Source organism: Culex quinquefasciatus, chromosome 2 (assembly GCF_015732765.1).
Source record: "Culex quinquefasciatus strain JHB chromosome 2, VPISU_Cqui_1.0_pri_paternal, whole genome shotgun sequence".
Taxonomy (NCBI): Eukaryota; Metazoa; Arthropoda; class Insecta; order Diptera; family Culicidae; genus Culex; species Culex quinquefasciatus.
In genome coordinates, this window is record NC_051862.1 from 211312206 (window position 1) to 211337125 (window position 24920).

The window sequence follows — 24920 nt, forward strand, 5'->3', positions numbered from 1 at the left end:
ATTGTGGGTATGTGGGTCTCGTGGCGCAGGGGTAGCGGCTTCGGCTGCCGATCCCGATGATGCTATGAGACGCGGGTTCGATTCCCGCCTTATCCACTGAGCTTCTATCGGATGGTGAAGTAAAACGTCGGTCCCGGTTTCTCCTGTCTCGTCAGAGGCGCTGGAGCAGAAATCCCACGTTAGAGGAAGGCCATGCCCCGGGGGGTGTAGTGCCAATAGTTTCGTTTTCGAAATTATTGTAAAATTTAGATGGTTTGTGATTGGCAGCCAAAAAAAATCTTGCCTTGTGCTGACTATATAAAAAATCTGAATGTCTGATTCATTCAAAAATAAAAATAAAAAATAAATAGGGAATTTTACTTAAAAAGCGATATCATATGAACACTGTAACGAAAATCCTGTGTAAAAAGAAAAGAAAATAGCTTTCAAAAATGCCTGTAATTTTAAATATCTGCGAATCTGGCATCCCTGATGTTTGTGGCTTAAAATATTATTAGGGTTTAAAATAAGTTAATAATAACTTGATTGTAAAGAGAATATCGAGCCCTGACCTCATCCACCACGATTATCACGCAGCATCAATCAATTTCAAATAACTTCAGAAAACATCAACAAGATGCTTGTAAAGCACGACCATTAAAACCGTTTGCCATAAAACTCCATTTAATCACCGAACCACTTTTCAGCACGCCCACCATTAAAGTACCCCATTCCTAGCGGATGATGGCTTCACCATTCCAGCGATCCCAAACACCATTAATAAGGTGTGTGTGTGTGTCCCAAAGCCCGTAAAAGTGCTCACCTTTTTGCCCATTACCCCACCCTACAGAAGGCTCTGGTAATCCTCACCGGGATTAATCCCCAGGTTGGTAAAACTCTCCCGACAAATTTAATCTCAATTATTACATCACAGCAACCATTGCCATTGGTTGCGTCCGGGTGACTTCACGATTATCGTAAGACTGTCTTATTTGCCGTTTTTAAAGATGATTTTTGACTTTTGCATGTTTTTTGTTTCATTTACTCTAGATTTTTTTTTTGTTTCTGTTTAATGAAAATGAGACATTCTTGGTTTAATATATCATTATTTCCAAGTCAATAATAATTTTTGCCGCTCTACAAATAATATTACGTAACAATTTCGACACTCAAATCCCATTTTTTTAGGTAGTTTTTTTTGTTTTGTTTTCTCTTCGTGTACAAACAGGTGAAAACAGAGCACAAAATGACAGCAAAACAAATTGTCAACCATTTTTTCCCCTGCTCCACCTTAACGAGAGCTTTATTTTCTATTGTGGGTGGATTTCCATGGCTTACTGCGATTGGCGTCAGAGGTGGTGGCGGCGGAAAATCGCATCGAGTGGAAAATGGATTTGTTTGGTTGGCGGCGGGACGCAATTCGTTTGATACTGCAGAGAGGGTGGCGCGCAACGGCGGGTTTTTTGATACTGTCCTAGATTATGTTTACGAGAGGAATGGTTAAAGTATCATGTAGGTTTGTTTTTTTTTCTATGCTGGTTTCATTCGCGATGACGATGCAGAATAAAAACAGAGCAGGAATTTTTCATACATTTTAAACGTGTTTTTATTTTTCGACGAGCACAACAGAATAAAGAGAAAATGATGGGCAAGACCAGTTTTAGAGCGGTAAAAAATGAGCAACTTTTTTTTTCGTTGGAATTTTCCAGCATTGTTGAGATGGCCCAGACAGGCCTGGCCTGTATACAAACAGGTTCTGCGGGACGAACCGGCTTACCTTCATCCGGTGCGTCATTTTCGTGCTGATCCGCCCATTCGGAGAACTGGAAAAAATGTGAGAAAAAAAAGAGATTAGAGATGGATTTTTTTTTTCAGGAAGTGTAGGGTCGTTTATCACCTTTAAGTTGTTAGGTAGATTCAAAATGAAATTTAAGAATTAAATTGATGTTGTTTACGAGACATTTTATTAAATTCTCTGATTATCCTGTTGATTTTTTTAAAGTATTGAGATTCAAAATATTGAATATAATTGTCAGGCTATTACAATTGTTATTCAAAGTTAGTGTCCTTTGTCCAAGTCCAGGGGAGGAAAACAGATTCAAGCATCATTTCCATCATTTTGGAACATGTTACTGTCAAAAAGTTCAATGAATTCTTGAATTTGTTTTTCCTATGATTTCATTATTATTTATTAATTCAAATCCATATTTTTTTTAATTTTTTTAATTTTTCGTTAGAAGATATATTTTTAAATTCTTTTCTACGTTTGCAGCAGAAAAAACGTAGGAAATCGAGAACATTATAATTACAAGGAGATATCTTCAGTTTATCTTGCCTTGACAATTTTTTTAACATTAAAATTCGAAGAAAAAAAACATTATCGTTTTATCATTCTTATATACCTTTAACGCAAAACGCAATCAAGAATTTAGCTTGTCTTCATATAACAATTCACGTACAGGGCAAAAATTGAATATGATAAAGATAAATAAAATGTGATATTTCCTAATCTTTTACATGTGCTTTTACATCCCTTACAACCAGCAAAGAGATCACTATCAGATAACTAGTTCTACTTTGACCGAAAAAAAAGCGAAGTGATGTCTACAAAAAAACGACTTCCTTCCTCATTCCCCATTTCATTTCCTCCCGTTCGAAAAAAAAACTCAAGCTGTTTTTCTTCCAGAGCCAATTTCGATGAGGCAACCGAAAAATTAGTCCTCCCCTCCCCAAGTTCCTCTACCCGCAATTCCCCCGACAATATAGTTTCCGCTTCCGGCCTGTAGGGTTTCCACGTGGGGTTGCACACTCAGGTTTGGCCTAATTTCATTGCGTTTGGGGAGGAGGAAGGGCTCATAAAAGCAAACCAAATGGGCTGGCTGGCAGCAGGCTGTTATTTCCGTGTCCTGGCGCCACCCACCCCTTTGCATGTCACCTAACCTACCACCACCTCCCGTTCCTTCGCGGTCAAAGTGTGCCATGAAAAATGCAACTTTCGATTTTTCTTTCTCAGCCATGTTTGAGGGGAAGTTTCTTGGAAGGAACTTTGAGGAAGGTGGGAAAGGGTTGGCACAATAACCAATGAAATTTTAAAATCATTTAATTTTTAAAATACATAAATTTTTGAGGGAATCTTGCTCCAATTTAAAAAAAATCAAACAGGTTTTTTTTGACAGTGCACAACTGGTGCAATAAGTTACATAAAATTGCATGCAAGAAGCAATCGAAACACACAAGGTGAACAACACAAGTCTACACAGAACTGCTGCAGCGGGACAAAGTGGGCCGAGAGTTGAACGAACTTTGTGTCGGCCCGGCCTACTCAGGTGAGGCCACCGCCACCGGCCAGGGTTCGGTTCGTGATTGAAAGCCAGCAACTTCGGTGGTGCCGTGGCCAGACCCGGTGCAATTGCCTGGTCTGGCACGTGGAAATTGTATGGAATTAAAAGGTAATTTGTGGGCTGTCGATTACGAGGAAACGGTTTTATACATCAAAGTAGGCAGGAATGATGATGGCGAAAAACATGCGAGGTGAAAAAATGTGAAAAACATTTTAAAACTTTCAAAACTAAAACAAGACAGTGCCAATTTTTTCATTGGCAGCCTACTACGATCCTCCTCCTTAAATTATCCAACGATGACCCAGTTTTGCGCAAAAGTTTCTCACAAAATTGCAAAGTTCCCACTCTCAAATGTACTATCTGTATAATGCAGTTTCCAATTCGTACCCATCAACAGAAAAGACAGAAAAATAACTAACTATTCTGGCCACTCCTCCGACCCCTTGCCGATACAACTGGGGAGCCCCATCTCTCAATGTCGGGGGCTAGGTTCTATTGCCTGGTGGTGCTGCCTCGTAATTTACTCCTTTTTTTCGCTTCCTTTCAGAAAATTTCCTGTCATTTATCCTATTCATCCCACCCCCTACTGTGGGAATGTTCCACCGTTCCACTTCTACCGGGATCGTGGGAATCGTTATTATCGCTTTTTTAACAGTTACCGTTAAGGATTAGATATACGGTGAGTTTAGAGATGTCAATGTTTTAAAATAAATATTTAAATTTTTCCGATTTAACATCTTCAAAACTCCTTCGAAAAAAAACTTAGGTTACTCCAAATCATGTCAACGACCACATAAAAACTGGCAAAAACAAATATCAATAGCTATAGAGGGTTGTGTAATAAAGGGTTTAAAATACTTATTAAACTTGAAAATTTGGAAAACTGGAAAACTTTAGTTAAATAAGTATATTTTATTATTTTATTCTTGAAAGCATGCTTAAAAAAAAAAAATTATAGGTCCTATAAGTTGTTGTGTTTCATACGTTTATAGGACCTTTTTTATAATAAAAAAAAACTTTAGAAATGCTTTCTCAGCAGTAGTTTATGCAACAAGTTAAAAAATAATGATTTTGACAGCACGTACACGTTGGACGTTCCAGTGTTAAACTAGCAAAAATAAGAAATAAATGAACTGCTCATGATCGAAACAATCCAAAAACTTGAAGAAATCTTTTTTGTTTTAATATTTTGAAGAACTACTCATTTTGGAAGATCATTAAAACTTACATGAACTATCTTTTTAAATAAAATGTAGTATAGCGCAGTTTTGAAAACAAAACCAAAATTATTTAAGAACTGTTCATGTGGAATTATTTAAGAACAAACAATGTGAAAAATTACAGAAATTGTTTTAAGAAACCCCATTTTTTAATTAACAAAAAATCAAAAAATAAATAAATAATCTTTGGAAAAAACTCGAAAACTATATTAAAACCTTTTATTAAGGAATCATTCATGAAAACATTTCTGCATTATTAAGCTTTAATCTGCTAAATACCATCAAAGATGAAATCTAAAGAAATTAAAAAATTCTGTAGTTACTTATCAATGAAATTACCATCAGTTCAAACATTATTTAAAGCATTAAAGTATAAAACAGATAGTACTAGATAAAGATTTAAGATTATGCAAAATTTGTTCAAAAACATTGGATTTCTATTGCATCTTCATTCCCCCCAAGAATGACCAAATTCCCCCCAGGGGGGAATTCCTCACCGGATGAGAATTACTGAGATAGAGTTTCCTGATTTGCAGGGATGGAATAATCGCAAAACAATCAATTTCTTCACCCGCGAAAGAGAGAGGAGGCGAATCACGCAAAAGAAAATCGCTCCCGAAATTCTCCAAAAAAATCAATCTGCTGATGATTATTGGCGAATTTCCTTGTCAGTACCACTTAAAATTATTTATTTCACTTTACTTACACGCATTGCCCTTCCACAAAATGTGACAGGTCATTTTTCGACGTGTGACGTTACATCGGCAAGTGTAGTAGTGAAAAAGATATTCCGCCGAATAAGTAAGATGATGATTTTTTTAGATTCCTTTTACCGATCTTTCGTGCGCGAGAGAGGAGAGCCATGCTCCCTTCGGATTTTTTCTCTTGATGAACATTCAATAATTTTCTTTTGATGATGATTGTTCCATCGCTGCTGATTTGAGTTGGCTGGACTGGACTAAGTCCGTGCGTCCTACCCTTAGTTAAAGCATCGGCATATATATTTTTTCATTTATATATTTTTTGTAATTGTCTGCTCAACAACTTTGTAGAACATTGTTAAAATCTAAAAAAATACCCTGCAAAGTTAGAAAAATCGCAATATTCTAAAATGAAAATTTTTGTTCCGATGGAAAAATGATCCTGTCAAGTGCTGTGTGAGTTGGCGGAGAATGAACCGTCGAGAAGATCGATAGCCTGAGAGTCGACTGTATTTGGAAAAATGTTTGCTAATTTAACCAATTTTTCGCTAAAACTAGCAAATGCGCAAAATCAAAATCAACGACTAAGTTTTGCTGGTTTGTTTTTTGCAAATAACAACCAATAGTACTGTCCAGACTCGATTATCCGAAACCTCGATTATCCGGAGGTTTGTATGAAAGTTTGAATAATCGAATTAAGAAAAAAAAATCCGTATTTTTTTATTTAGGGTATTTTAACCATTAGTGGACCCCCTAGTAGAGCCGAAGCACATTTTTCACAAATTTTCAATATTTTAAGCACTTTTTCATAACCCTTTGAACAAAATAATGGAATCTGGAGTGTTTTGAACAATTTTGAGTATTTGTTTCATCAGTCTTTTGTTTTTGAGCAGAAAAATAGCCATTTGAAAAAAAAGTTTTTTTTTTTGCCTGTACCCCCTTTTCCTATAGTGGACCCGGGTCCGTAATCCGATTGTGGACCCGGGTCCACTATAGGCAAACTGTTATTTTTATACCTTATTTAACCGATATTTGATGTTTTGATGCATTGTGTGGGTCTAATGATAGATATAATGAATAAAAGATGGATTTTGCTCACTTTTCATCATGGAAAAATATGTTTTGTTAACAAATTTGGCTTTAAACAACAAAAAAACCTAACAGACATTTAAACACATTTATTTCCGAAAAAGATCAGAGAAAACGTTTCAAAAACCACTGTAAACATACAAATAATTTGAAAAAGTAATTTTGATGCAATTTTTTCCATATTTATTACATAAATGATTGACCGAAACTAAACAATAGATTTGTTTACAGTTGCTGATAAAACCACGCATGTTTATTTAAAAAAAAAATGTTTTGTAATTGATTTATTATTATAAAATATCATTTCAAACTGCAACTATGATGCTTCAGTTAAGTACCATTAACTAAAGTTTTGATTAATTATAAATTCTTTCGGCTTCAGCATATTTGGTACTTTTAACATGAAAACAGCTATATTTATACTCATAATTGAAAAAAATATGCGTTTAGGTTGATTACAACAAGCATTTATTGTATATTTAAGAGAAACTTTTGCATAAATACACAGTTTTCTTTATTTTTGTAAGTTAAATTAACAGGGGTCCACTTTTGGAAAAGTTTAGATTTTCGTTGTCCTATATTGGACCCCCCTAATTTTTGCTCGAAAATGAGCAATTCTTCGCTTTATTTTAGTAAAGTTTCTTAAACTTACATTATTTCGACCTGCTGAAGTTGAATAATCAATCAAAAAATGATTGAATAGTTAATTCAATCATTAAATATAAATGCAGTTTTGTTGTGAAAATGCTAGAGGCCATGGCTGATTTCAGATGTCGAACTCAAAACACTTATTTTGGCTGAAAGGACACGTCAATGTCAGCCAACATTGTTTAAAATTATGCTGAACATGCCAAATAAAAGATTTGTAGACAAAAACACGCTTGAAATTGTGATTTTATTGATTTTTTCATCAAAAACACTTCAGAGGGTCCACTATAGGAAAGGGGTCCACTAATGGATAACGTACCCTATTACTTTAAACACAAAATTCTCATTTTGATTAAATTTGAATAGTTGATTGTTTTCTTTGCTGGTTTTGCATTATTTTTTTCTTCTTCGTCAGAAATCTTACTGAAAGTGACAGCTGCTAAAAGAACACTTGTCATTTTAATCTCAGCAGCACGACACATGTTTTTGCAAAAAAATTGTATAAGTAAGGTAAAATATTTGCAGGAAAGTTGTACAATGCAGCGGCAGTTTTCTCTCAATTGGATTTGAATGTTTTATATTATTAGCTGACCAAAAAGTCAACGCTTTCAACGCATAACTAGCCGAAAAACAATCTGGTTGATATTGAAATTCGGCAGGCTCGTTAAAAAATGGTTGACTCTAGAGAAAATGAGTAGCCGAACAGCGGAATTTTTCGCTCAATCAATAGTTTTTATTACTGGTTATGTCAAAATCGTGTGAAAAAAAACTAGCGATTTCAGCTTATTTGTCTAGAGGCTGAGAAAATAGAGAGTTTTCTGGCTAGTTTAAGCTTGCCCATTCGCTTTATGGCGATGGATCCTCTTTCCATGTTAATAATATTGGTTTTAAATTGGAAACATATATTAGTATTAGCAACAAAATAATGATTTAAGATTAGGAAACGTAGTAGAGTAAGTAACTTTTAAGATATTGTTTTTCAAAACGTTTTTTTATGCAATGTGTTTTATCTTTTAAACAAACCCAAAACCACTCCATTACGGTACTTGCACCATATTTCACCCACATATCGTGCCTACAAATGGCCACCCCATTAGGCCTGCAGTTGGACCCAAAACCAGCCCACCCACTACAAATACTACTATTCCCACCACCCCAAAAGCTGATGATGTGTAATAGTTTATAGTGCTGGAATGGGGGCAATCAAAAGCAGGGCGAAGGCCGGGGGGAACTTTTCCAACTTTCCATCATAACCCGTCTCAGCCCACAAGGATCAACGAATAATGAGCCTTAAACCCCGCTCAGCTCCGTCACAGTGGAGCAAAACACCTCATGAATCAAGTCACGTGAAATTTTCTGAATGGCCACCCCGTCTAACCCTTGACTCCGCCACCATCCTCATCGTGTAACGGCCGTGTCGCGTGAGCGGTCGTGATTCCGTGGGGCCATCGAACCAGCGCAAAAAAAACACCCCCAGCTTAAACGGTTTTTCACCTCTCTCCCAAGAGAAAGGGAGGGACAGCTGGCGCAGTGTTGCCAGCCACACATTTGCCCTTATGACATTTCGAAGAATAATGGCTGGCCGATTGCGTGCCTTCACTGCAAATTCAAACAGCTGGTGCCACAACTACGTACTAAAAACCCGACCATTCTTACTATTGTTTGAGATGCGTGTGTGTGTGTGAGTAGAATATGGTGGGGGTGAATAGGGACAATAGCGAGTGGGGAAAATGCTATTCAAAATCAGTGACACAAATTGCTTTTGCTAACCACATTAGGGCAGTGTTGCCAGCAGAGGCATTCATTCGTGGGGTTTAATTGATTTTTGTGAACGTGTGTAATGAAACAGTCCGTGGGAAAATGTGTAATGATGGTGTCAAAAAGGGCGCCACGAGTGTCAATTAAAGGGAACATTTGTTTAAAACCGGACTTATTGCGCAATTTATAGCTCCAACGCGGCGTGGGACTGAGGGGGGTGCAATTGTCCAAATTGGATAATGGAATTTGTAGAGCTCAACTGACTGGTTTAAGTGCAAATATAATTAATCCAGCTCAACATGATATTAATTATTCAGCATCAATTGTGGTGGTTAAAATAACATATCAGTAACATAAGTTAACATTATATGTATCATTTACATCGGGGAATTTTAAACATGCATGAGCTCAAATAGGTCTACATTAAAAGAGGAGAAGGCATTTTTAAACAGTTACCAGCCAGCGATGTTTAACCATTGGCCGTCTTGCACAATTTGTTATAATCAAGTAAATTGCAAGCTTTAAAAAATCGTTGGTCACAACATGTTAAGCTCTCCAAAATACTTAGACTTGGATACTTGGAGAAACTTGGGAAAACAGGGTGTGAACTGGATGACAAAATTAATTATGAAAAATTTGTAGAGTTTTTTTATTTAATCAAAATTCTTAAAAGTGGTTTGACAAGATTTTTAACAATCTATGGGATTTTTTTTAAATTGTGTTTCAAATAATTTAGTGGTATCAGGAAGCTACCAAAACCAATTTGAAGCTTAAAGTATTTAACAAATATTTAAAAAAGATCGATACAGGGCTGTGAATTCGGAGTTAGCCAATTTTCAACAACTTTGTATAAAAGTTGCTGTTGAATCCGGAGATGGAGTCGGAGCTAGAATCGCTTTGAACCTTAACTCCAGAGTTACGATTTTAGGAATGGATTTTAAGTTCATTCTCCATTTTATAGAATTTTAGAAGGAGCAATTTGGATTGGATGGCCCGAAGAATGAAGGCGCAGAAATAGTTTTACATATTGTTAAATGCTGAATTATTTTACACTTAAACCAGAAATGGATTTAATTTGTTTTTTTTTTATTTCCTATTCATTTCCTATCCAACCCAGACGGGTCATTTTTTCATTTAAAACGAAATTTTCGTTTTTAAATTACGTGTTTTTTCTAACTTTGCAGGGTTACATTTTAGAGTGCAACTATGTTCTACAAAGTTGTAGAGCAGACAAAAACAAAAAAATTGATGATAGACATAAGGGGCTTGCACGTATTCTTTGTGAGTTATCAGAATTTCACAAAAAAGTTTTTTGAAAAAGTTATGATTTTGACCATTTTTGACCAGTTTGTCAAATTTTCAACCCCAGAAACTAAATCGTGAAAGTTTTTTTTTTTCGGAAAGTTCAGCTAATTTTTTATAAGAATGACCCCTTGGACTATTGTTGTGACTCGTGCATTGCGAGAATCAGAATTTTTTTTCAAAAAAAAATATGTTTGTGGTGAGTGAGTGTATCCGGTTTGTTTTTTTTTTATTTTCGAAAAATCCCCACATACAAGCAGTGCACAAGCCACAACAATCGTCCAAGGGGTCATTCTTATGCAAAATTATCTGAACATTTCGAAAAAAATACTTTCGTGAAGAATACTTGCAAACCCTTATGTCTAGATATCAAAATTTTTATTTTTGTCTGCTCTACAACTTTGTTAAACATGAATACACTCTAAAATGTAACCCTGCAATGTTAGAAAAAAACACGTAAATTTAAAATGATTTTTTTTGTTTTAAATGAAAAAAATGACCCTACTGGGTTATTTCAGATTCGAAAAGTACATTAAATTTCCTTTAAAATGACATGTCTCACGATTTTTGACAGTTGAGTAACGGGAAATGGCAGCGATTTTAAAACTTTTTTTAACTTTTTTTGATGAAAAATACGTTTTTTCGAAACTTTGAGTACGCCATTAAATCGGGCGTCTAATTTTACACAAAAGTCCCTTTGACACCAAATTTCTATTTCTTCACGGTTGCGAGCTACAAATCACTGAAAAACGTGTCTTAGTATTAAAATCCAGAAAAATAAAAGGAGTCGTACCGCCCCACCTTCACGAGATATTGAAAAATGGACCTCGGATTCCGATCAGGGACTAAAATGACCCCTTAGAGCAAAGTTTCACGAAAATCGAAGAGGGGTTGGGGCAACTTTTTCTGATTACGTGTGAGTTTGTGGAGAATTACTCATAAGGAAATGTGGGCAAAAAAAGCAACCCAAAATTTCAGTTTGAATTAAATGACACTTTTCAATGACACTTATCAAAGTGATAGAAAGCTTTATCAATTATCAATAACTGTCACTTTTTGTATTAAAAAAAAAGAAAACCTTGAAGCCATAATAATCATAAAGCCTAAAAAAATATCAAATTCATGAAAACAACAGCCAAATATCCGAAAAATAATTGCAAAAACTAACAACAAAAATTAAAAGAAGCAAAATTACAGATTACAAAAAATCTCTCCGCAAAAGAATTCAGAATCAAATAAACACCATGCCCCGAATCTCAACAAAGTTTCCGACCAGTATGCGGTCATGCCGACTGTCAACATCCAGAGCCACAGTCGGTCGTAGCAGGCCGCTAGCGGCATCGTTTTAGTGCATCTTTTGAGTCGACACCACGCTCCAAGCTTTGAAGTGCATTAGGAGTAATTTGGACTGCTCGTTACAAAATTCGTGTTTATTTTACGACAACCATCTGACATTTGAACCGCAGCATGCTGAGATCGTGGTGCTTTTGATACCCCCTGAGTTGGCGTCTCCCACAGTACTGGTGGTGGAAGCACAGGCACAGGAAAATTAAAAATTAATGTGCACGTTTGAGCTTTGGCTGAGCAGAACTAATTTCGTACTAATTTGTGCGATGAATTATTGATCAGTGCAAATCACCCGCAAAAACGGTTCGGCGAATGTCCCATCGGAGTGGACACTCTACCCCCTTGGTGATGATGGCACCACCGTTTAGATCAAATATTAATCAACTAGTTAGGGATGATCTGATCTGGTATTTGGTAAATTATTTAGATGTTCATAGTATTTTCGATTTGTTATGTATAATCTAACATGTTTTAGATTAATTAATTAACGCTGTTTTCAACTTTTTTGTTTAGAAATGTGTTTTTTCGCTTTTTGAGGTTTTGTAAACAACCTTTTAAGTTTAAAATAATCCTTAACCAGGACCACCTTGCTCAACGCAAGCAATCCAGACGTAGTCTACATTAAAGATTCGAAAAATTGTCAACCATGGTGAGCTTACCCATTCCCAGGGGGAACCATCCCGGAACGATGAAGCGGGGCCGGCAAGCGAAGCGGAGAGACAACCATTTCCAATTCCGACCGGCTGATTGGATTCCAATCAGCTAGCGTTTCACACGGGTTGGGTTCCGTCTGGGACGGGTTATATGGTATACGTCACGGCACACAAATACACTACCTCCCTGCCTGTGGATCTTTGGGACCAAAATCAAGTCATTTGCATGTTGACACCTATCGAACTTCAAATGTGCGAGGTAGAGGATGAGGGAATATGAAAAAGAACTGACAATCAAAAATTTATGTTTATAGTACAGTTATTGTTTTTTAAATTATATTGAAAATAAAAAAAATCAGTTTGAGTCACGCAAATTTTGGACTTCATTTGAATATTAAAAATTTTTCTTTTGATTTCGTACATTTACAACAAGTTAATTTATTCTTCAGTACATCCATAAAGGTTTTATTTGAAATTTTTTGAACAAACCGAGAACTAATTATTCAAATGGACGAGAATCGTTCCTAATCGCTTGACATGACTAAAACACCAATTCTATTCAACTTTCTATTTTGGTCAAAATATGTTTAATGTGTAAGCTTCCAACGAATGCAAAAATTCAGAAAATATACGATAGTATTTATATCTTTCCTCTTCCTCTTCATTTACTTTTAACGTGAATACAATGGATCCCAAAGTTCGAAGAAGTAATAAAAACACTGCTAAGTTGCATGACAGTATACAGTCATGCCCCGGTTTTGCACTGCCCCGGCTTTGATTCGTTCAGCTGCCTCGGTTAAGCACGGTCCAGTGCTTAACTGAAGCACAGAGCTTATGGAATTTTGGCTATTTGGGAAATATTGGCTTTATTAGTATGAAAAATCCACGGATACGTCACGACTGTCATCCACATACAAAGCGAGTGAAGTCAAAATCGAACCAAGATCGAACCAAGTTTTTGCAGCGAGGTTTTTGAAAATGTTGTATGCACATGAATTGTTAAAAATAAAAACTTTTTTTTTTAATCACCAAGTTTTTTTTTCAAGCGATTTACATTTAATTTCACATTTGAACTTTAATTAATATTCAAATAACTTGTAGCAAGCAAACTGTAGTTTTTTTTAAAGATTTCCGTTTAATCTCAGATTTGAACTTTAATATTTAAGGAACTTATAGCACACGTATGTTTGGCTATGTCAATGTCACTGTTGACGACATTTATTCAGTTTGCTTTCTTTGGTGTATAGCAGTTTGCTTTTTTTGGTGTAATTACTAGCAAATCACATTTTGGAACAGGATGCAATGAATAATCATCGAAATATGTTGTTCCAACTCGTTGTTGAATTATGTTTAAATGTTAATTAACTGAGTATTCTACAAGTGTAATTAAATTTAAACCAACAGTCAGGAAGAATCTTACAAAGCTAATTTTGTTTCAAGGACAATGAATATATTCAATTTTTAGTTTAATGTTACGTGTTGTTCTAGTACAACTTTGTTTATCGGTCTTATAAATAATAAATGAGGAAATCTGCACGTAATACTTGCCATTTACTTTAATATACAAACAAAAGATATTTAAAACTTAAAATTAATTAATTTTTAGATAAAAATTAATTAATTTGTTTCATACTACCTTTTCAAAAACCCCACGTAAACAACATTGACAGCGCCGCTGGCGGTGGCTTCGGGAAAGTGCATGCCTGTCAGATCCCTGGAAAAATCATGCAAACATCAAAATATTACAGTGTTTTGGAATCGGGATGATGTCAGCTATCCATTGAAATTATTATTTCATGAAAATTTTCACAAAAATACGTATTTTTCCTGTGTTTTGAAAATACAATGTTTCTCGAAAAAAAAACTCAAAATTATTTGAAAACACTCAAAATTTTCACAAAATTACGTATTTTCGAAAAAATACTCAAAATTTCAGTTTTTTACCATATGGGTATCAAACGATCGCGATTTTTTCATACATTTCGAATGTGATAACAACATATTTTGAAAACACTCAAAATTTTCACAAAACTACGTATCGAAAAAAATCTCAAAATTTCTGTTTTTACAATATGGGTTTCAAACGATCAGGATTTTGTCATACATTTCGAATGTAATAACAATATTTTTTGAAAATGCTCAAAATTTTCACAAAACAACGTATTTTTGAAAAAATGTATGAAATGTCGAAGTGTATGAAAAAATCCATATTGTAAAAACTGAAATTTTGAGTAATTTTTCAAAAAAACGTTGTTTTTTGAAAATTTTGAGTATTTTCAAAAAATGTTGTTATTAAATTCGAAATCTATAAAAAAAATCCCAATCATTTGATACCCATATTGCAAAAACTGAAATTTTGAGTATTTTTATTTCAAAAATACGTAGTTTTGTAAAAAAAATTGAGCAATTAAAAAAATGATTTAACATTAGAAATGTATGAAAAAAATCTGATCATTCAATACCCATATTGCATTAACAATATACTTTTTTGATTTCTAATCTAATCTAATCTAATCTAATCAGACCCTAGCGCAGCCAATCTTTCGAAGGGATCCTGGAGAGTGCCTTAGGTTAGATGACGCCTAGCACTCTTCTTGTCATTTATTAACATTTGTAGTGCGCCATTGCATCGGAATGCATTGAAACATCACAAGCGTTAAAGCGGCCAGGCCTACTGCGTAAAGCCGTATCGCAGAGATGACTCGTAATTGGGTTGAGTTTGAGCACTGAGTGTTCGAACAACAACACAATTCTGAATCGACAGGGGAGGAAGAAGCGTGGGGACACACCACCATACGCTCCGAGATTTTGGTTGTATTCGTTGGGAGCACCATGCTAAGAAGGTTTGGTACTCCAGGACCCTCTGGGATGGGACATTGTATTTCCACGAATGCCCTGGACACTATTTGCCGTGGTTATAGCGCCACAACTCGCTCTCTGTAACAGTATTCCTAATTCCAGTCCACGCTCACCAAGTCGACATGGCCTAGTGGTTAGCATTTTTGCTTACCAATCCAAAGGACGGGGGTTCGAACTCCGCCTCGAGCGACTTTGATTTTTCGTTCATATTCATCATTTCAAATTTATGTGTTCTTAACTTTCTCGTTGGGAGCAGATGGGCATCGAACCCAGAACCATTCGCTTACGAAGCGAACACCGTAACCAGTCAGCCACGGCCGCTCCTTAACAATAAACTTTTTTGATTTCTTTAGAGAAAAAAAATGCATTTTCAAAATACAGGAAAAAAACGTATTTTTGTGAAAATTTTCATGAAATTATAATTTTAATTGATAGCTGCCATCATCCCGATTCCAAAACACTAAATTTTTTATGCTTGCGTGATTTTTCATTCGATTATAGCCAATGTCTACCATATAGCGAAAATCCCATAAGCTCTGTGCTTCAGTAATGCACGCATCGGTTTTGCATCCCCCATATGCGGTGCTATACCGAGGCACGACTGTAATCCGTGATGCATTGTATTTTTAAAAAAAAAACTCATACATTTAAGAATGCATTTTTTTTTGCAATTTTACAAGAAACACCTAACCTAACAGATCACACATTACAAACAATTTAAATGTTTGTATCAATTAAACCTTTTTAAATCAGCTCATAATAAAGTAAGATCTTTGCATCCGGTTCTATCTCGTGTCAAAACAAGTGTCATGAAAACTGCTCCATAACAAGATGATCCGATCGCAGGAGATCATTGATCACCAAATCATGAAAATGGCTAGGTTGTTGTTGATAGATTCAACAATCAAATATGCCCTGTTACTTTTCGGACATTTTTCGGATCAGCGATGCAGTGTAGGACGTCACTTCTTCCTGATGGGTAGCTTGAACGGCCAAAACGATTCCCAAAACTATCTTCATCTTCACGGTACTAAACGGTGCTTAAACAAGTAAAATAGTTTTAAAAGCCTAAAAGCTGATTCCAATCTACCGTAAAAGGCGTGATAGTCATCTGCTTTCAGTCACTTATTACCATCAGTTTGACTTGCGTTCTACACAGTTTCAAAATGACCATCATGTGGATTGTTTTACTGGTTCTGGTTGTTCCTGGGCTTGCCCTGGAATTGCACACGTCCTACACTACTTCGTTAGTTCGGTATCTATCCGAGCGAAGCTCGGGCATCTTCGACTGCTGGTTCTACCAACTACTAGACGATCCTTGGATCGATGAACTGCTTCAATCCAGGGATCTTGAGACTATCCCGAAAAAGTTGATATCAAGTGAGGTGGTTGTACAAGTTGATCATCAACCAAAGATGCTTTTGGTATCTGGAGACTTAAATCCAGTTTCGCTCAAGCAACTGTCCAAATTCATCGAAACCACCAACTTTGACGAAACCCTCAAGATCATCGTGCTCCATCGATGTCCATCAAGAAATGATCTAGAAGCCTTGAACGCGATCTTCACAGCCGCCAAACTGTTCAACGTTCTCTACATCCGCGTGGACCAACTTCAGCTAGACTACCCGCAGCAGTACCGCAAGTCCATCGTCACCATCAACGATCCCATACCCCCCGCTGACCTGTTCCCCGATCAAACCCTGAATCTCCACGGCCGGCTGCACCACGTCTCAATAACATCCGCAACCGTCGACGCGCGTATTGTTGCCGAAGAAGGCGCCAGCCGAGGCTGCCTGATCGAGTGGATCATCAACACGCTGGAGGCCGTCAACGGAACGTTCCACTTTTCCCAGATCTTCTGCGAGGAACTCACCCCTGCGGAGTGCACCCAGCAGCAGCGCATGCTCGATGGCGTGACGCCATTTGACTTTGCCGTGGATGTCAAGACACTAACCGCGGTTGACAATCGCTTCTTAAGCTCGACCTTCCCCGATCAGTTCCTAGTGGTGGCTCCCCGCGGTCGTCGCCTCACGATCTACGAAGTGTTTGCCATCCCGTTCAAGCTGGAACTGTGGATCATGACCTTGGTGGTGATTTGCTTCTTTCGTCTGCTGGCCTGGCGATTCCCCCGCCTGTTCCAGAACGACCTGCTCCTGATGGCGATTTGTGGCTTCGAACGGATGAAACTGTGGCACGTGTCCAAGCTGGAAAAGTTCACCTGCCTGGCGCTGTCGATCGTGACGTTCATGCTGTTCAGCGCGTACGAGGCAAAGATCATTACGTTCATGACGAGCTTTCCGTACGCGCCAAGTCCGCGCACCTTTGACGATCTTTTCCAGTCGAAAATCAAGATCTTTGTGCAGAACACCGAGACTTACGGGGCGACAAATGATCCCTGCTTTGACCAGGTCATCCAGTTCAGTCCCCACGCGTGGGATTACATTGATTTTAACAACAGAAGCATCGGATTTGGTGGCAGTTCGCGGCAAATGTACATGCTGGCTGATCATCCGCTCTACTATGACTTCGACAATAAACGCAACAAACTAGTCCTGCTGGACCAGTTTTCCTTGGGAACCTTCATTCCGTTCCACTTTGTGGGGCATAGGAATCCGCTGAAGTCACGGTTGCATCGAACGGAACAGGCCTTTCTCGAGATGGGTTTGATGGACTATTGGACACGGACCTTGATCAGGCAAGCTTATGGGCCGATGTATATGATTCTGGTTTCAAAGGGAGATGACTCGGAAGGTAGCACGTTATCGCTGGCCGAGCTGGGACCGGTTTGTATCGTAGTGACTGCTGGATTTTGCCTGGCAGCACTGATTTTTGTGGGTGAGTTGGGTATTTATTGGACTCGGAAATGTATGATCTTTTAAGGATGACAAAATATGATCAACAGTGTAGCTCACACCTTTGCTTATTTTGGGGATTTTGCTCATTCTTGGTTGTTGAAAAGATTTCTTAATGTCATTGAGGTTATTTGAAATAAAAATAGAGGTATATTGGTGTTAAAAATGTCGAATATTTACTGCCCAGTAACGCATAGTTAATTTATCTGCGCTGCTCAGAAAAGCATCCTGGATCTGCGTCTTTTGTTTTCATCTCAAATTATTAGCGTTTTTGGGCTTTTCAGTTTCAGTTCTGAGATCTTTTGAAAATTCCTATCCAGTAGGTGGGTAGTGTAACTAAATGGAAATAATTTTAGTAATTTTTGTATTAAGAACCCTACAACATAAAAAAATCATTGCTAACAACAAATGTTTGTGCCAACAAGTTTCTAACCTGTTTCACAAGACAGACCCAGTCCCCTATTAGTAGTGCTTCATAATCCGGGCCATAACCCGGTTCCATAACGATAATCATACCCAGTCGGTACGTGATTCCCAAAGATCTCGCTGGACGCGTGGAATGTGAATGGTCTAATTTTTGGACCCGACGCGCCACGAGGTAGGCCATGACTCTATCCTCTCCACGTTGAGCTCCGAGTTGAGCAAATTTGAGCTCGCGTCCCAACCAAACATGGCCATGATTGCCACTAATTTGGGCATTAATTATGCAACGCGCTTGCTTTGGTACATTTCTCAAGGAGTGTGCTTCGATGACTTTTGCCGGCTGTGCCTTCAGCACACAAATTGCTGCTGATTTTCGTCGACGTCGTCTTCGTTCCGGTTAATGGGTGAGGACGTGTTTTGTGCGACGACGACGACGACTTGTTGCGCTTCACCCGGTTGCTTCCGCCAGATCCGGAACGGCTAAACGGTGAATATTTTATGCTTTCTTTTCCCAGCGGAACAAGTGCCAATCCGGGAGGGAGGTTGATTACGCCAAAAACAGGAAAATATTGGCACAATCTGTTGCGTTCAGCGATTTTGGAGAATTTGGCAACCCTTCAACCTTGACAGACAACACTCGTGAAATCAGTGGATCAAGTTTTACGAGTTCATCAAAGATTTATTCCAAATCTGTTGCGTTTAAACCCCCAAATCGATTCCAAAATCGCTCAACCGTAATGACACGGATGTAATCGCTTGGGACCGCACACTAGATCCGATCTGCTTTTTGTCATTTCCGCTTGAAATAAAGCTCGTGTCACCACATCGTAGTAAGCCACGTGTGTGCCAGCTTCAGCTAAGCTGGGGAAAACGCTTCGAATATAAATAAAGCCTCCATTGAATACTCTCTCCGCCGTTCCGGTGGTGGTTACGCCTCGAGCTCAGACGGAACGAGAACCACTTGGGCTGGGGATCCTCATTTGCACGCTAATGGGGAATTGTGTTGATATTTCATTATTCAGACAGCGCCAAGTTGGAGCCAAGGGTTTGACGAGAGCGAGCAGACGCGTGGGACGGAGAGAAATTAATTGTCTTTTACAACGAAGAGAAACAATTTGGACGCTTTGAGGAACTGTCAATCAAAGGAGGCGACGGGTTCACGGAAAAGATTGAAGGAATGATTACCTAGTTCATTTCTGAAGTTGGTGGGGAGGGCAAATTGAAAAAAATATAATAAATTGTTATATAGTTCAAAAAACTCTTCAAAATTAATCAAAAAATATAAAAATACTACAAAATTCAAAACAAACAAACCATTAAGGTTACGCAGTAGTTGAAAGCCTTTGGCTTGCCAAAGGAGTGAAGTTGTCCGAAAAAAAAAACACTTTTCATTTTAACAGCTCGAAATGTTTTCTTTTCTCCGAAAACCTGTGGCCACAGCCAAGTGGGCAAACTGATGTGTTTAGTTCTCTCCGGGGTAGAATTAAGTGTAAAACACCGGCTTTAGGGGTTGGTTAATGCCCGGGAAATATTATACGAGCTATAGGTGAGAGTGATGGTCTCTATTTGAAGGTAGTAAATTGAATTTAATTTTACCAGATGACCTAGTTCTGGGAAAAATTGTTGTAAAAATGAGTTTTTTTTTTTGGTGGTCAAAATATACTTGTTTTTTTCTAAGTATTTGTCAAAATTCTGGCAAGATTCATCAACAAAGCTCAACATTTTAATAAATATTTCAAACTGTCGATCTCTACGTGCAACGTCAGTTCCAGAGTCCCAGAGGGACGAGTTAGGAAGAAGCGGTTCAGCTCGTTGAATTTATGACCCGAAATAACTTGCTACGGCTGGTTTTTGAAGCATTTGCAACGGCTACACCAGGCCACGCCAAAATGAAGCGGTCTGAGTCAGATTAAATTTCGCCAGGCCACAGACGAAGCATCACAAGTGGTTAGTGGGAGGTAGTAGGGTGCTCTTTCTGAATCTCAATAAAAAAAAATCTATTAAAGATTCATAAAACATTATATTTTCATCATAAAACTCGTTAATTCAATACCAAGCTGTTTTATTATGTATAATTTAAAAAAAACATCACCCTAACAAAGAACGGGCGGATGCTGTTTAGGGGAGAGCAGGTACAGTAGTACCCCTAGGTGGAATAATTGAATTTTCACTTGGTGCATTCCAGCGTGGACTGTAGATGAAACACGGTGAAGCTCTAGTTTGCTCTCCGACGAGCAACCGTTTAGTTGTTATAAATAGGTAATTCTGCTTGATTTATGAAGGGGGATTCCGGATGGTGCACGTTTCATTTGAGTTTCGTGGTGGGAATTGCGCCGATTAGTTTAAAATAGGGACGTTTTATTGCGTCTTACAAATGCCAGTCAGAACCCGGTTGAATGATCGATTCATGCAAACGTTTATTAAAATCAAACAATTTGAACTCTGACACTGACTAAAATGCGTTCAACATTGAAATTTAAGCAGCATGTGACGAATTCATTAAATGTTTTTTGGCTCTAACTATTACCATCATCAATGGAGTAGAAATCAACATCAAACAAAGTCGCCAAATTTTCTCAGCCTTATAGCAGAAACACTCCACAACAAACACCAGTGTTGCCAGTCCACAACCAATTATGAACATGATACAAACCGGTCCAAGCTTATCAATTCCCAGGATGTTCACAGATGAGGCCTCAGTTGTTGATACACGTATGACATGATCAATACCGAAGGAATTGTGCAAAAAATTGAGCGTCCAAAAGTCCAGCAGCCCTGCCTCCAAGAATATCTGTTCAGTTTGGCGAAATCGCTCTCTGAGTGGATTGCGTCGACCTACAAAGTAAAACGGGATAAAGATACCCAACGAAAATTGATCCAAAATGACCAGTTGGCTGTGCATCGTACTAGTTTCCAGGGCCTTTGGATGGTTCACAAGGTACTGGATCTCCCCGGATACTCCACTGTATCCTAGGCGTTTGTTGGTAAGATCGACTTTTTTGGTAGCAAACGGTGCATACTTGAACACTTGGCCAAAGCGAGGATCACCTGCTACACCGTACGAATTGTTTACGTCAACCTGAATAGTGATCCCAGCTTGGAGTAGATCGTCAAAGCTGCGTGGACTAGAAACAGTTGGGAAACTAGTCATGAATGCGATTATCTTGGACTCGTACGCACTGGTTAGAATGAAGGTCGCGATGATCGTAGGCAATATGATAAACTTTTCTAATCGAGAAACTTGATTCAAGGTTTGACGCTCAAAGCCACATAATGGCAGTAGAATTAGATCGTTCTGGAACTGCTTTGGGAAAATAATCATCAGCACACAGCCAGCTAACGTGAATACGACCAGCAATATCCACGCTGGAAGTTGAAATGAGATGAAAAATAGTTCATAAACCAGCAGTTGTCGTCCTCTGGGAGCGGCCACCAGAAACAGATCCGGAATGGCAGAATCCAAAAACTGTTCTTCAACTAGCGAATTTGTCACCATTTCCAGTGAGAAATCGAACGGAGTCGTATCGTCCATCATGTGCTGTCTTCTAGAACAGTCTTGGTCGTACTCATCAATGCATACTATCCTGTGCAACTCACACGATCCATTTACGTGATCGATGGTTCCGAGAATCCACTCCAGCAAGCGACCATGGAAAACACCCTTCCTAGACGAGAGTGCCGAGTCCAGCGAAAGAGTTGTGAAAGAGATGTGCACCACGTTTCCGTTGAGATCCGCCGTCTGATCGACGAAAAGACTATCAAAATTAACTTGGCTGTGCCACCCGTGAAATTCTTCACGATAGTGAAGGGAGAAATTGACCTCAAAATGATCCGTCCGGATATAAACCACGTTGAACAGCTTTGCCGTAGCAAACACGAGGTTGAATCGAGTGAGCATCTTCCCAACGGTACATTGATGAAACACGATGACCTTCAACGATTGCTCAAAGTCCGGGTAGAACACGCAGGCGAACATTTTTCTCAAAGAAAGCACGTTGAGGCAGTCTCCATAAATCAGCAGCATTTTTGGTTGGCGTCCGATGATCCGGCTTGCTTCCCGAGAAGAAATCAATCTCTTCGGGATGTCGGACAATTCCGTCGATTGTAGAAGCTTTTCCATGAGTTCGTGTTGTTCCGGGTCGCCGTACAGCTGCAAGAACCAGCAGTCGAATATTACTGAGTTTTGATCGACGAGGTACCGGATAAGGGATGCACTGTAGGACGTGAGGGATTCTTGGGTAGAACATGTCGCTAGTATTAAACAGAGAAAAAATGTCAACCTTAAGGCCATGTTGGTAGTGTATCGTGTGTAAAGTATGATAGTGAGCTTTTAAAAGTCATCTACACTGATAGTGTCGAAAAAGCTTTTATCAACTCTAAAATTATATACTACTCTAGCACTTTAGATGCATAAAATCTGGTAAACCTGAACCTCTACATCAGCGTTTCTCAACCTTTTGCGATCCATTCCCCCTTTGACTGATTTGCAAGAACTTCATTCAACTTTTGGTACGTGAACTGTTTTTTGTTCCATTTTAACTTCCCCTGTGGATGTTGCTGACCGTACTCGCGATCGCCGGTTGTTTGCTGATGTTGGCGTTTCCTAACCTGTTCCAGAACGATATCATTCTAATGGCTCTTTGTGGATTTGAGCGTCGTTGAAAAAAGTGTCTCGATTTGTCTGCCTGTGTGGATCAATCGGACCGCGCACTGGACTCACAATCCAGAGGTCGCCGGTTCGAATCCCGGGGCGGACGCAAAAAATTCTAAGTGTAAATATAGGTATTCGGTGCCCTCTCCCCGTGCCATACCTTCACACTTAGGAGACCCGGGAGGCGGAGTCTTGTCGCAAAAAGAACGATACACGCCTGTGGATCCGTTGACGAAACCACAAGGTTTAAGAGGGCCATATTATAAGGTGTTACGTCGATTCCGTTTCCGTCTCGATTTGAGTAGTTCATCCTATTTCCGACGATCATCGTCACTTTTTTTCTATTTAGTGCGTACGAGTCTAAGATTATACATACATGAAGAGCTTTCCCCATGTCCCAAGTCCACGCAGTTTCCAGGATCTACTTCAAGCTGGCATCACTGTTCAGGTTGAGTCTAACACTTCTTATTTCGTTTCAAGTGATCCTCAATTTGGCAAAGTTTTCAAGTATGATCCGTCGTTAACAGTAGATATTAGGGTGTTTCATCCATAACCAAAAGTTCTCAGAATCAGGCAAACCGAGGTTCCCCTAGTAGAGGATACCCATAGGGACTCTCATGCCAAATATCAGCCCATTTGGTTGAGAATTGGCCTGTCCCCAGCGGTTTAAAGTTTACATGGAAATTACTATGGGATTTTTGTGATTTTCGTTCAATCGTTCCTACAGGTCTGGGGACAACATGGATTCACTCGGAATAAAGACAGGTGTGGGGATGGTCCAATGAACACATTCCAGAAGGAATTAGGCTTGTCCATTCTGTCCCCAAGGTGCGCATTGGATCGACGTTCGGTGTCTCCAAAACCAACGATTCATCCTTCAAAAGCATCGCATTTCCTTAGTATGCTATGACGGCTAGGTGAAAACCACGACGCCCCATATGAGACGGTGAACACGTGGAGAGGCATCGATTGCATTATTAACACAAAATCATCATTTTACGTTATTTAGAATAGTTGAAATTCTTCCAGGAACAACAATAATTATAATTTTAGTACTTTAAAGAATGTTTCTGAGCCAAAACTCGAGTAGATGCTCTGCCACGTGTTCACCGTCTGACATGGGGCGTCGTAATTTTTTCCTAGCCGTCATAGCATACTAAGGACAATGCGTACATTTGAAGGGTGAATCGTTGATTCTGGAGACACCGGACGTCGATCCAATGCGCACCTTGGGGACAGAATGGACAAGCCTAATTCCTTCTGGAATTTGTTCATTGGACCATCCCCTACACACCTGTCTTTATTCCGAGTGAATCCATGTTGTCCCCAGACCTGTAGGAACGATTGAACGAAAAGCACAAAAATCCCATAGTAATTTCCATGTAAACTTTAAACCGCTGGGGACAGGCCAATTCTCAACCAAATGGGCTGATATTTGGCATGAGAGTCCCTATGGGTATCCTCTACTAGGGGAACCTCGGTTTGCCTGATTCTGAGAACTTTTTTGTTTGGCTGAAACACCCTAGTAGATATAGATCTTACCAACAATCGTCTAGGTTACAGTGGCAAGTCCGTAGAGATCCGATACCTTGTGGATCATCCCAAAAGCTTCGATCGCCCGCACAAAGCGCAGCCGGTCGGTCATTCTGGACCGGTTCTCGATGGGTATCTTTATACCGGCTTTCTTTGTGGGTCGACGCAATCCTCTGCGGGCCAGATTTTACCGAACTGAGCTGATATTTTTAGAAGCAGGTGTGAGGGACTTTTGGACGCGTAAATTTATGCACAAAGCATTTGGCATTGATCATACTCTTCGCGTATCAGCTACTAAGGAATCCGCTGGAACCGTTCTAGGAATGGGTAAATTGGGACCGGTTTGTGTCGTAATGGTGATCGACTGTGGACTAGCAACACGGGTGTTTGTTGGAGAGTGTCTTTATTATGTGGTTAAGAGCGAGTTTTTCACCGATGTGAAACAGGTCGTATCGAGGTGCTCCGATTTGGATGAAACTTTCAGAGTTTGTTTGTCTATACATGAGATGAACTCATGCCAAATATGAGCCCTCTACGACAAAGGGAAGTGGGGTAAAACGGGCA

At 38.8% G+C, this 24920-nt stretch overlaps 1 protein-coding gene across 2 annotated transcripts in view; it reads right to left on the reverse strand.

The window, feature by feature from the left end:
* The window catches only part of LOC6033360 (transient receptor potential-gamma protein), a 184994-nt gene that overhangs the window by 53011 nt on the left and 107063 nt on the right, over positions 1-24920 (reverse strand). For both annotated transcript variants that reach the window (XM_038252717.1, XM_038252716.1), the window contains exon 3: positions 1757-1802. The gene's annotated coding sequence lies outside the window, so the exon portion shown is untranslated. The remainder of the gene's footprint in view (positions 1-1756; positions 1803-24920) is intronic.